Source organism: Moschus berezovskii, chromosome 12, assembly GCF_049115385.1.
Source record: "Moschus berezovskii isolate FMDL1 chromosome 12, NW_MosBer_1.0, whole genome shotgun sequence".
NCBI lineage: Eukaryota > Metazoa > Chordata > Mammalia > Artiodactyla > Moschidae > Moschus > Moschus berezovskii.
This window is the reverse complement of record NC_142471.1, coordinates 95,257,697-95,269,280: the sequence shown is the minus strand read 5'-3', so window position 1 is coordinate 95,269,280 and position 11,584 is coordinate 95,257,697.

Below are 11,584 nucleotides of genomic sequence, written 5' to 3'. Positions count from 1 at the left end.
GGTTCAGACTTGCGCAGTCCCTGGGAGGGCAACTGCTGTGTTCTTTCTTTCCATCCCTGACCTCTATCCCATGTTCTAACTTCCTATCCCTGACCTCTCACCTCACTGCTGCATTTCCAGAGGCCTCAGGTGCTTGGGCCTGCTGGCCAGGGAACCCTCTGCCGTCCACATACCTTTCACTGAAAACGTCACCTTCTGGCCAGAAGGCTTCTTGCCCTGGGGTTTCCCAGGAATGGCGATAAGACAGATTCACTCATCAGGTTCCGTTAGACCCCAAGAGTGGAGGGCAGGCAGGGGCAGAGGTGTTTCGGGAAGGGGAGTCCGGCCGCCCCCTTCACACCCTGAAAGCTGTCTTCAAAGCTGCTTGAATGGAGTCTCCAGGGGAAGTCTTCCACCCTGAGAGCTCAAAGTCCATCTCCATAGCTGGGAGGAGCGGGTCTCAGTTTGAAATGGACTTCCCAGGCAGGCAGGGCCTCGGGGAGCTGGGCCTCATCACCCCTGGCCCGGCTGACTGTCCTGTGGGTGGCTGTTCGCTGCCTGCCGGGTGGGCCTCGACCCTGGGGGATCTCACTCCCCCCGTGCCCGACTCCCATAAGGGCCCCTGGTCCTAGCTGGCCTCTGCGGACAGTGAGTTGGTACTCTCACCCGGGTTGCTCTGGTGGGCAGCAAGAGCAAAGGCGTCCCCAAGCATCACAGGATATTGACCAAGTCAGCCACCAATTTTAAGTAACATTTTCCCCCTGCAGGACAGGAGGAGAAAGGGACGGACAGCAGCCTTCTAAGCAGCAGAGGGTTCCTGTCTTCCTATTCTATCAAGGTGTCTGTGTGTGTGTGTGTGTGTGTGTGTGTGTGTGTGTGCATGTGAATCTTCCCATGGCACGAAGTCTCTAACACTGAATCACATCTGAATTAATTCAGGAAGTATAGCTGAGCCCTCTAGTCAAGCCAACTCTGTCCTAAGAAGTAATAAACCGGATGACCAGGATGGAGGCCCTGACTCCAGGAGTTTCTTGCAAGAGAGATCGTAGAGACACAGCTCACACAAGAATAAGAGACTTACAAATTCAGTCCCTGAAACTGTCTGTGCTCTGGAAATGCCCACGATTGAGCTCCAACTGCTGGGTTCACTGGCCGAGTTTCACCTCCATGATGGGCTCCCTGCACCCACCCCACCCTTGGATGAAGTGAAGTGAAGTGAAGTTGCTCAGTCATGTCCGACTCTGTGACCCCCATGGACCGAACCCTACCGGGCTCCTCCGTCCATGGGATTTTCCAGGCAAGAATATTGGAGTGGGTTGCCATTCGCTTCTCCAGGGGATCTTCCCAACCCCAGGATCGAACCTGGGTCTCCCACATTGCAGGCAGACGCTTTACCGTCTGAGCCACCAGGGAAGCCAGTGTTCCTGGGGGCCAGATACAGCCCCACCTTGCAGTCCTCCCACCAGTGTTGGTTGGGTGGTGGGTGGTGGCCACTAGGCAGAGTGCTCATTGCCGGTAAAGAGACCAAAGTAAATATTGAAACAGGTTTGAATATTGATGTTTGTGAATTTACGTTTCTAGGTACAGTGGCCAGTGACAAAGCATACAGATATGGACCTTGACAGATGAAATGGACATTGATTTTTTATGTGCCTGAGAGAATTGGGCTTAACCTCCGAGATCTGTGGAGGCCCTTCCCAGTGCAAACATCACCTGGCTGTTTCCCATTGCTCTCACGTGAGTAACTGTGACTCGGCACCTCCCAGTGCCCGCGGGCAGGGCCTCCTCACCACTGCACACGGTTCAGCCCAGTCTGGGGGGCTGACGGAGGGCAGTGGAGGGCATGGCAGTCGCTGTGTCCAGTGAGTGAGGCACAGTCAATGGCTTCTCGAAGGGCACCTCTGTGCTGGTACACAGAGGTGTGAAAGTGAGCTCACGGACCGCTCATCAGGGCCGGAGCTCTCTGAGTGTCTTCCTGCCATAAAAAGGATGGATTTCCTCCAAGCATTTCAGCAGATCGTATCATTTCTCACATGGACCCACCAGACCAGCACCGTTCCTCCCTCCAGCAACTGGTCCCCGAATCACGACCTATGTGGAAAATGTTCTCCACCCATCCCTCATTCACGCATACACACACCGCACACACACCTCTCCCGTAAGAACAAGTGGAGGTGACCCGGGGCTCCACTCTCGAGGGGCAGCTTGGGAAGACAGGGTGCCGTGGACCAAGGGGCAGGCACCCTCGGGGCAGCGGGGGCCCCTTCGGGGGAACGTTGGGGACAGCAGCCTCTGGGGAACAGGGGAACAGGCAACACTTGGGCAGGGGGATGCGGCAACTTGGGGTGAAGCAGTACACAGGGTCACCAAGTGCCCATTTGAGGATAAAACCCACCCCCCAGCCACCTCCCTGTCATTCTACAGCTAACCTGGCCAGACTGATTGAGCAGAAGCCCTTTCAAGGCTCCACGTGTGCAAAGCGACTTCAAGACATCGGAGCCCCTCCCGCCTTTGCCTCTGAAGCCACATGTGGGTGCCCCTTGTAAGGACCAGAGCTCTGGAGCCCAGCCCTGGGGTTGTGGCCGAAGCTTCCTGGCAGCAACCAGGACAGTCCTCCAGCTTTCCCATGCATGTGTATGCCTGTCTCGGATGCTGGCATGCAACATCCAATACCTGTGAGGTGCTATTAAAAACATGGGTAATTTTACATCTGAAAATATTGCGTACAGGTTTAATGGTTTCATGCTGGCTCACATTAAAAATGACTCCCAAGTGAAGATGACAAGGGGGAAATATTCGTTATTTAGTTCTTTTCTTACATTAAGCTATCATAATAAAGTACATTTCTGGGTTGCGTTCTCTAGAGTGCTTTTTACTAAATAAATGACCAAAAATAACTTTTTCCTTCCAGTAAGATTTCATGATTCAGCACATTCAATTTTCACTGTAAAAGGTTGAAGTAAAGAGTACAAAACAAATCTAGGAGCAAGAAACAGGCGAGAAAAACCAAGGAAGGTTGGCGGGCACAGGTCCTGCTTTGCCCCACTGGCGCTTTCTGAGACAAACCTTGCTGATGTGAAAGTTGTATTTGTTTACGTACCTGAACTGCACTGAGGTTTTGAGGAAGCAGGGAGATAAGAATTAGTAGTAGAGCCGTGGGTTTTCCTTAGAGGGGCATATTAGAGAAATAAGCAGATGTGAAGTAGGAGAGGGCAGGGGGGTCAGCTCCTTCCAACCCTAGCGCCAGCCACAGGCCCCAGGATGTGAGTGCCCACCTGGTCCCATTTCTTGCTACAGAGCAGCTCCAGATGTTTATGGCAAAGGTACGCCAGGTGACACCAAAGACGGCGATGCGGTCCGGGTGCCTGGCCTCATTCTCCAAGAGCTGCGCACAGCTCCGCTTGGAGTGGGCCAGGTACGTTCTTTCACAGCGGCTTTATAGGGAGAATCTTGGTCGTCTCCCCTTTTGTGGGAGATCTCTTGCGCCTACCCCCCATTTCACTGTGGCTGCCAGGCAGAAGGCTGCCTCTCACTAGATTATTAGTGGCACCTCGTCTCCAAGGAGGCCTTCCCCCTCCAACATTACCAAAAGGGCCCGGGGCACTCCGTGCCACCCTGCACTTGGGAGGGTGCACGCGTCCACACCGATAGCTCCAGGCCTCCCCGGGCCTGGAACCGGCTTCTGGACAGGTGTCCCGGCCGGGGCGACCAGTCTGGGGCCTGGCGCGCTCTCTTGGCCAAAGCAGGTTACGAACGCTCCGGGGGAAGGAGCGGGGTTCGGGGGCGGGGGGCGGTCCTGGCAACAGGGTTTCCCCACGGAGGGCCCTGCGTCCGGCCAGCGGCACCCCGGAGGTCCCCAACCCTCCCACCGCGGCCAGCTCGGACCCAGCTGCGGCCTCGGGGCGCAGCGGCCGGCGGGCTGCGGGGCGCCCGCGGGCACCTCCTCGCGCCCCCGCTCGGCCCCCGCGCGCCGCGCCGCCGCCTCCCGCGGAGGAAGGCAGCGCGGCGCGTGCGCACTGGCGCGCTCGCGGCCCGGCCCGTGGGCTCTCCCTGGAGGGCGGGAGGTGGGAACGTGGGGAGGCGCCGGGCCGCACACCCTCCCGGCCCGCCGCCGGCGCCGCCGTCACCTCGCGGCCGGGGCGCCCCGCCGTGCCCGTCGAATGAGAGGCTCAGGTAAGCGAGCGGAGGCCGCCCGCGGTCCCGTCGGGGTCCCCCAGCCCCGGAGTGAGGCCCCCCGGAGGCCACGGGCCGGCAAAGTTGAACTTCGCGCGTCGCGGGCCCGGCGCTGGTGGCCGAGCCGGAGTGCGCTCTCCTCTTCTGCGGGAGCGCGGGCCGGGGCTGCGGCGAAGGTGCGTGGCGGGGCTGGAGGACGCGGGGGCCCGGGATCCGGGGCGCCACTCGGGGAACTTTAGCGCCGGGCCCTCGCAGCGTCGTGGCGGCCTGCGAGCAAGCCCGAGGGGCCTCGCGGGTCCCCGGTGGCCTCTCCTCGAGGCCCTCCCAGGCTAGGCTGCGGAGAGCTGAGCGCGTGCCGGGAGCCCTCGGTGCGGGGGAGGCTCGCACGGGCGCGGGCGGAGACTGGGGGCTCTGGGATTCCGGGAAGGACCCGGGATTTCTCCATCACGGCCCCTCCCCCAATACAAAGTGGGACCCTTGGAGGGTCGGAGGGAGGGGTCGAAACCCAAGGTGCTCGGACGAGAACGCGGGAAGCAATTAAAACTCCTCCTTTCGGATTAACAACCAAAAATTGATCGATGTGTCAGGAATACCGCTGATTTATGAAAGGTGCTTATTTCTCTGGTATGGAGGATTTTATGTTCTCCAGGTGAAACCGAGTTCACCCAGCTCCAGCGTAGATTGATGTTTTAATAAAAATAAATAAAGGCGAAAAGCTCGCCTGGTCTTTGGGGACATCGAGTCTCAAATCACAGAGTTAGACTAACAAATCAAATTGCATTATCTTTACATTTCATGTCTTAATCGTGTGCCTAAAAATCGCAAAAAAGCCGGAGAGCGCCCTCATTTCGAAAGTTTTAATATAGTGCTTAAAAGTTGGAACATCTAGCAATCAATGTTTCATAAGCAAACTGGCACGAAGAGCGCCGTGTAATTGTGATAAGTGGCAGGCGTCGCGGAGCGGGCGCGGGGCGAGCGCGGGCGGCGGCGGGAGGCGGCGCGGGTTCCGCCGGGGAGAGGGTGGCGGCGGCGGCGCCCGGAGCGCGCAGCGCCCGTAGATGGCGCCCTGGCCCCACGCTAGGCTCGGGAGCCGCGCTCCGCCGGGCCGCGCGCGGGCGGGGGAGCTGGCGGGGGCGCGGGGCTGGCGCGCAGCGCGAGGCTCCGCACTGGCGGTGGACTTGGACCAGGGCCGCGCGGCACAGTGCGAAAAATCTCCAGCTTATTGTTGGCGTCCTTAATTTAAGGCCTGAGCAGTACTGGGGGCGGATGGGGGTCCTTGAGTCTGGGATGTCCATAGGAGCCTAGGGTCTGCCCTGGAGAGAGCCCTACCTGGCTGCGACCCTGGCCTGGTGCCCACCGCGCAGCTCCAGTCCTGGCTCTACCCCGGCACGCGGCCCAGGCTGGGCCCTGGGGGTGCAGATACGCGTGGGTGTGGGCGAGGGTCGGCCGTGCGGCGACAAAGACGCCAAATTCAAAGCTGCCCACCGATCACTCCAGAGGGCGGCCGGGACGGTCCAGAGCCCTCCCGCACCCCGCGCGGGACGCACTACCCGAGCCTGCGCCGGCTCTGCCGCCGCGGCTGCTAGTGCGCCGCGCTTTGCAATGTAAATTTCAGCGGGACAAATTGCTTATTAATAGTCTAGAAGAGAAGCGGGTTTCTTTCTTTCTTCTTTTCTTTATCTGTTTTTATTTCTGCATGGCCCCCAGCTATGCCCTGGGCAGCCTCGCCGCCCAGCAGTTTCCTCTTCATTTCAATATCCTAAAGAAAATGCAAATTTCCACAGTGTGGCCTTTTTAAAAAGTTAAATTAGCAACAGCTTTAAGTGACTCCATTAGTATGGAAAACATACACGTTTAGTGTGAGAATAGCTTCCCTTTCACAGGGTTCACTCTGGACTGTACATTTAGAAGACCCACGCATGGGGAAAGAATCTAGATGCTGCCAGCGTGTCGCCAAAGGCGCACCCCCGCGTGGCCTGCGCTGGGCTTCCCAAGAGAGGTTGCCCAGACACCGCGCGCCGCTGCACCCTGACTGCCGGCTTGGATCCCTTAGAAGTCCCGAGAATGAGGGCAAAAGGGTTTGTGCAGGCGGGAAGGGAGGCGGGCTTGACACATTTCTGTCCAAAGGCGGTGTGCTCACCCTGCCTTCCCAGCCTCTTTGTCCAGGTCCCCGCAGCTCAGATAATTAAGCGAGAGGACTGAGCGGGCCTGGCCGCTGTCACCCACCTCCACACTTTTGCGCAGAAGGGGAGTGTACACGCCCCCTTGAACAGTGGCCAGGGCGTGGGTGAAGGTCGCGGGCAGAGGAGGACGTGAGTGGCGTGCCAACCTGTTCACCTGCACCCCTTGGCTCTCTACCACCCCAGCTCCTTTGCCTGGGTTGGCAAACCCGGTGTTTCAAACCACAATCTCAGTGGCAAAGTTTTGCGCTTCACTGGCTTCCAGATGAGGTGGTGCAGTCCCGCCATGGGATCTGTCTGCCCCACTCCTTTACCTGTAAGCCAGTGGCAGGGCACGCCAACACCGCCCAGGAAAGAGTTAAGATTTATGGTGTGCCAGAGAGGTCTTGTTAGGATGTAATCTGCATTTTTAAACTACTGCGTAATAAAAAGTGAGAAGTTTTGAGACACCTTTCTTGATTATACCTTTGGTGATACTTTAGGTTTTACATTTAATTTGCATTTTGTTCTTAGTGAATATTGAAGTCTTGAGTGGAGGATTGAATTTTATTAGGACATCTGGACTGACAATATCAAATCAGACACCAGTGTCCCAAAGCATGCTAAAATTTCAGAGTTAATTAGAACGCAGTGTGTTTAATTAAAGCCAATTATAATATTTGAAATTATCTGATCGATCGGTGTTTCTGCAGTTTGGGTCTGTGGAGGTGTTGATTGGCGGACTGCGCGCGCCGTTTCGATCTAGAAACTGCTCTGGGGGAAGTTTGCTTTGTAAACTGGCGGGGCGGGCGCTCGCGGAATCCGGTCTGGGGCGCCAGCTCGGGCTCCTCCTGCCGGACTGCCTTGGGGCGCCGCTGAAGGTAGCTCGGGAAATACCAGCTCGTTGCGAAATCTCTGTACCTTTTCGGATCCGAGGGACCCCTGGCACGCACGAGCAGTCTTTCCCCGCTCTGGTGCGCCTGCCGAGCGTGTTGCGGAGAGGCAACCTTTAAGGTTGCAAGGTGCGTAGGGAGAAGCCCGACTGGCGGAGAGCGAGCGTGTGATTTCGGATTCTCTCTACCACCGAGGAGCTACAGGGGCTGACTCGGAATATTGGGTTAGCCAAAGTGACCGGAAGGGCCGGGGGAAAGTTAGGACGAGGGGAGAGGAATTAACTGTTTCCTTTCTAATTTCGCACTCTGCAGGAGCCGAGGCGCGCTCGGCATCCTCGGCCCCGCTCGGAGCTAGGCTTTCCGAGGAGGCGGTCAAGAGCGGGCCGGTTGGCGTTCGCGGCCCCCGCAGGGCCGGGCAACTGGGAGCGCGCGGTTCCCTGCGGGGAGCGGGCTCGGTGCTCGCCACCCGGCCTTATTCCGGGTGCCCGGGTTCTTCCTGACTTTGCAGACACACGTGAGCGGCAGTTAGGACCAGGCGGCGGGCGGACGGCTCTGCGCGCTCCTGGGGTCACTGGGTCAGCGAGGCCTAGGTGTGCCGGGCGCGCAGGAGCTGCGGCCCCGCCGCTGCGGGCGGGCGGGGAGCGGCGGCGGCCACCTGCCCGGGCCTGGGTGGGAGTCTGGGCGGCTCGGCTCGCGGCGGCGCGGCGGCACTCTGCTCTGCGCACCCCAGGAGGCGCTGTTTGTCAAACTTGGCCGCCTCGGCAGGAGGCGCCTGCACCTTCTCACTTGGAGTATTGAGCCCTTTTCGGTCCTTGGGGTCGGTCTGCAGGAGCCTGACTCTTCCAGAGTGACCGGGCTTGAAGAAGAGCTGCAGAGATCAGGGGTCTGAGACCCTCCGATGTTCGCTTTTTAGCTGTGAATCTTTCCAGCCAGGCCTCACGCCTCCCAGCGCAGGGCAGCGGAGCCCTGTAGGAGCACCCAGTGTGTGCGGGTCAAGATGCCTAGGAGGCATCCGAGGGTGGGTGGGAGGCGCGTCCTGGCTTGGGTTCTGTCTCCACAGCCTCCCTAGAACCCCGCAGCCTCCGTCCCTGTCCAGCCAGGGCCAAGGCGCGTTACCTGGGCCTGGAAACCTCCCCAGACTCTGGCCCGGCCCCCTTGGCTCGTGGCTTAACAGTTTGGGGTGGCCTGAGTGCGGAGCCCCGGCTTTCCCGACCTCCCCGGGCCCACGGGCCGCCGAACCCCCCGCGGTACAAGGCTAAGCCTGGGCGCACTCAGGGGCCGCGCCCCTGACCCACGCCGGGCAGGGTTTGCAGGTGCCCGGCTGTGCTACCCCACCCCGCAGTGCGCGGGGCTTCCTAGGTGCGCCCTCCCAGGGTTGTCTCCTCAGGCTCTCCCAGCCCCTACGGCCTCCTGCCCGCCGGTGCCCAAGGTCAGTCTGTCTCTCCGCTTTCGGGTTCTTTCCCTGAGCTCTGCCTGTGGCGCCGGCCCGGAGCGGGGCTGGAGGCCGGGTCACCGGCGCGGTCTGAGCGTGACCCCCGGACGCGGAGGACGTGGGGGCGGGCCGCGCCTGCAACTCAGCACCGGAGGCGGGAAAGCGAACCGCTGGCCTGTGGCGCGTGGCTCCCACCCTTTCCCGAGGGCTCTGAGGAGCACGGCCGCGCAGCCTGGGCCCGAGGACACCGGCCCTACGAGGGAGCCGCATCCGGCCGCGTCCCGCACCCCGGATCCCTCTTAGGCATCGGCTTCCAGGAACCGTGGCCCGGGCTTCTCAACGCCGGAAATGCAGTTTCTGACTCCTTGGAAGGCTGGTAGGGAGGGCGGCTGGCTCCCCGGGCTCGGCCGAGAGCCAGTAGGGGCATTCCCAGAGTGTCCCCTGGACACGGGTCCAGCGCGGACTCAGAGGCGGGCCGTGCACCCGGGGACCCCAACTTGGCCGAAGTTTCTGGCTGGCTCGGAGGCCGGCACCAGCCTGGCTCCCGCTCACCAGGACCCGCACCACGCGGCCGTGGAGGACCCGGGACGGGGGAGACGCGAGGGGGAAGTTCACGCCTGGCGCTCGAGGAGCCGCCCGCCCCCTCCCGCGGGTGGGTAGTGGGCGCGGGCGGAGGGCTTGGCGCGCGCGGCGGCCCGGGCGCGGCGCGGCCGGCAGGGAGGCCGGAGCCGGCCTGGGCGCGGGCGCCGCTTGGTTGTACCGCCTGGCCAAGCCTCTGGTGGTGCCGCGGGTCAGCGGCCAGGCGCGGTCGCAGCCCTGCGCCCTGCAAGCCGCTCCCCGAGTGGGGCTCCAGGGGCTGCGGGCGCTGTCTCTTTAAGGTCATTGCCTGCTCCGGCACGACGTGGGGAGGACAGCTGGGCACTGGCCATCTGACTGACTCCGGCGTGACATCTGGGAGCCCACTGGTGTGTGGCACGCGAAGCGCTTGATGCCGCTATTTAAATGCAAATGCGAGGGGGCTCATTGAAGCCTCTCCCCGTAAATCCGCACAAAAGGAATACTTCCCACCCTCCGAGGAGGAGGCGGCGGCGGCAGCGCGAGGGCCACCCGTGCAAATCGCGTTGAGCGCGGGGCCCTGAGCGGTGGTCGCCGCCGTGGCGGCCCGCAGGGTTTCCAGCGAAGGTCAGGCCCCGCCCGGGCCGGCCCCTGGGCGTCTGTCTGGCCCCTGGGAGCGCTCTGTGCGCGGAGGCTGGACCGGCGGTAGCGGCGGGCCTGCGCAACTTCCACAGTGTCAGCCTGTACCCCCCCATTGGCGTCTCCTGCCAGGGTACTGGGCGCCCCTAGATCCCCAGAGAGGGAGAGGGGCTGGGCAGGGTTCCCATGTGGGGCGGCGGGCGCGGCCACGCGCTGCAGCCTCTCTCTGCACATCCGGGATGGGCCTGCAGCCCCCTTCCCTCCCGGCCTGGGTGCTGGGCCCCTGGCTCCTCTCGGCCACTGCTCCCGCCCCATCAAGGCGAACCCCTGGAGTGGGGCGAGGTGGGGGCCGAGGGCACTGCCCTCCCAGGCCGCTCTGCAGCAGGCCCGTGTGGAGACCCTGCCCGGGTGGCGAGTCGCTGCCCGCAGCTCGCAGCCAGCAGTGGAGTGACAAAAAAGATAAAGTTGGTGAATGAGAAAGACCGCATTTTCCACGCTTTGGGTGCGGGACCAGATGATCTAGAAAATGAGCTGAAATGGATTCAGCCTCCGAGCCTGTTGTGAGAGCAGCTGACTCCCCCATTTCAGGCCAGATGGCTGCTGAACACAGATTTGCATTCATTTTCGCTTAATATCGTCCAAAATAGTGGGGCAGCTGCATTTGTTGTCAAAAAGGTTTAAAACCCCTTTTCTTTCTGGGGCAGGATCGTTACCTTCTGTGATGGGCTTATAGAACTTTTTTTCCCTCTTTAGTCAACAGTATCAGATTTAGAAGGATTTGTTTTTAAACCTTCTAATTTGGTAATCAGATTTAAATCGCCTTGGCGCGTGTAATCTGAATTAAAGATACTGTAAATGATTTTAAGCATGATACTTTCGTTAGAGCAAAGAAGGGGGCACCTCCAGCCTGAGCTGGGCATTTTAGGAAGTGTGCTACAAAGGAAGCATTGTTTCCTCCTTCCAACTTCATCTTTTCCGAACAGGCACTTTGCATAATCTGACAATAACGCTTGCCTGGGCGCTTGCCTTGCGTGAGCCCCCGAAGCAGCTAAACACGCAGAGACAAAGCCATGACTCCACCCCACCCTCCACTGCTGAGCAACTTTATTTTGTGTTGTCCCTCCACGAAGAAAGTGTTCCTTCTTCCACTGGGTTGGCTGTGGGTGGAAAGCGCTGGGCTTATTAGGAATACAGAAATTTTCTTTCAATTTATCGTGAATAGTTTCCATACACTTTGATTTAAGGTTATTAACATTCTATAGACAGTGGCATCTTTAATATGTGGCGATCGCTTCTAAAGACTAATCTCATTACCCTCAAATAGTCATAAAATATGATTTTATTATACTTACGTATTTAATTAGACGGCCGGCACCGGAATGGATTTTGAGATGGGACTGGCGCAACAGCTGTGGTAATTCACTTATCTTTGGCAATAGTCATTAACCCCCAACACCAGCAAAATAGATTGCTTTCCAGAACTGCTTTTTTGTCACCCCTTCCAAGAGGCTTGGGGGTCCCCAGATAAGGTAAATCGGACTTCGATTTTCCCGATTAATTAAAATATTAGCGTACACACACTGCCAATTCATGAAATAAAAGGAGTGCCATCCCAGACCCGGGGTGCAGTCTGCCCTGCGACACACTTGCACCTTGAACCTGTTTTTTTGTTTTTGTTTGTTTTAATCAAAAGGGCCTGATTTCTCGGCAGGGAAGTGCTGAGACAGCTCCCGGTCGTCCCCTGGGCCCCGCTC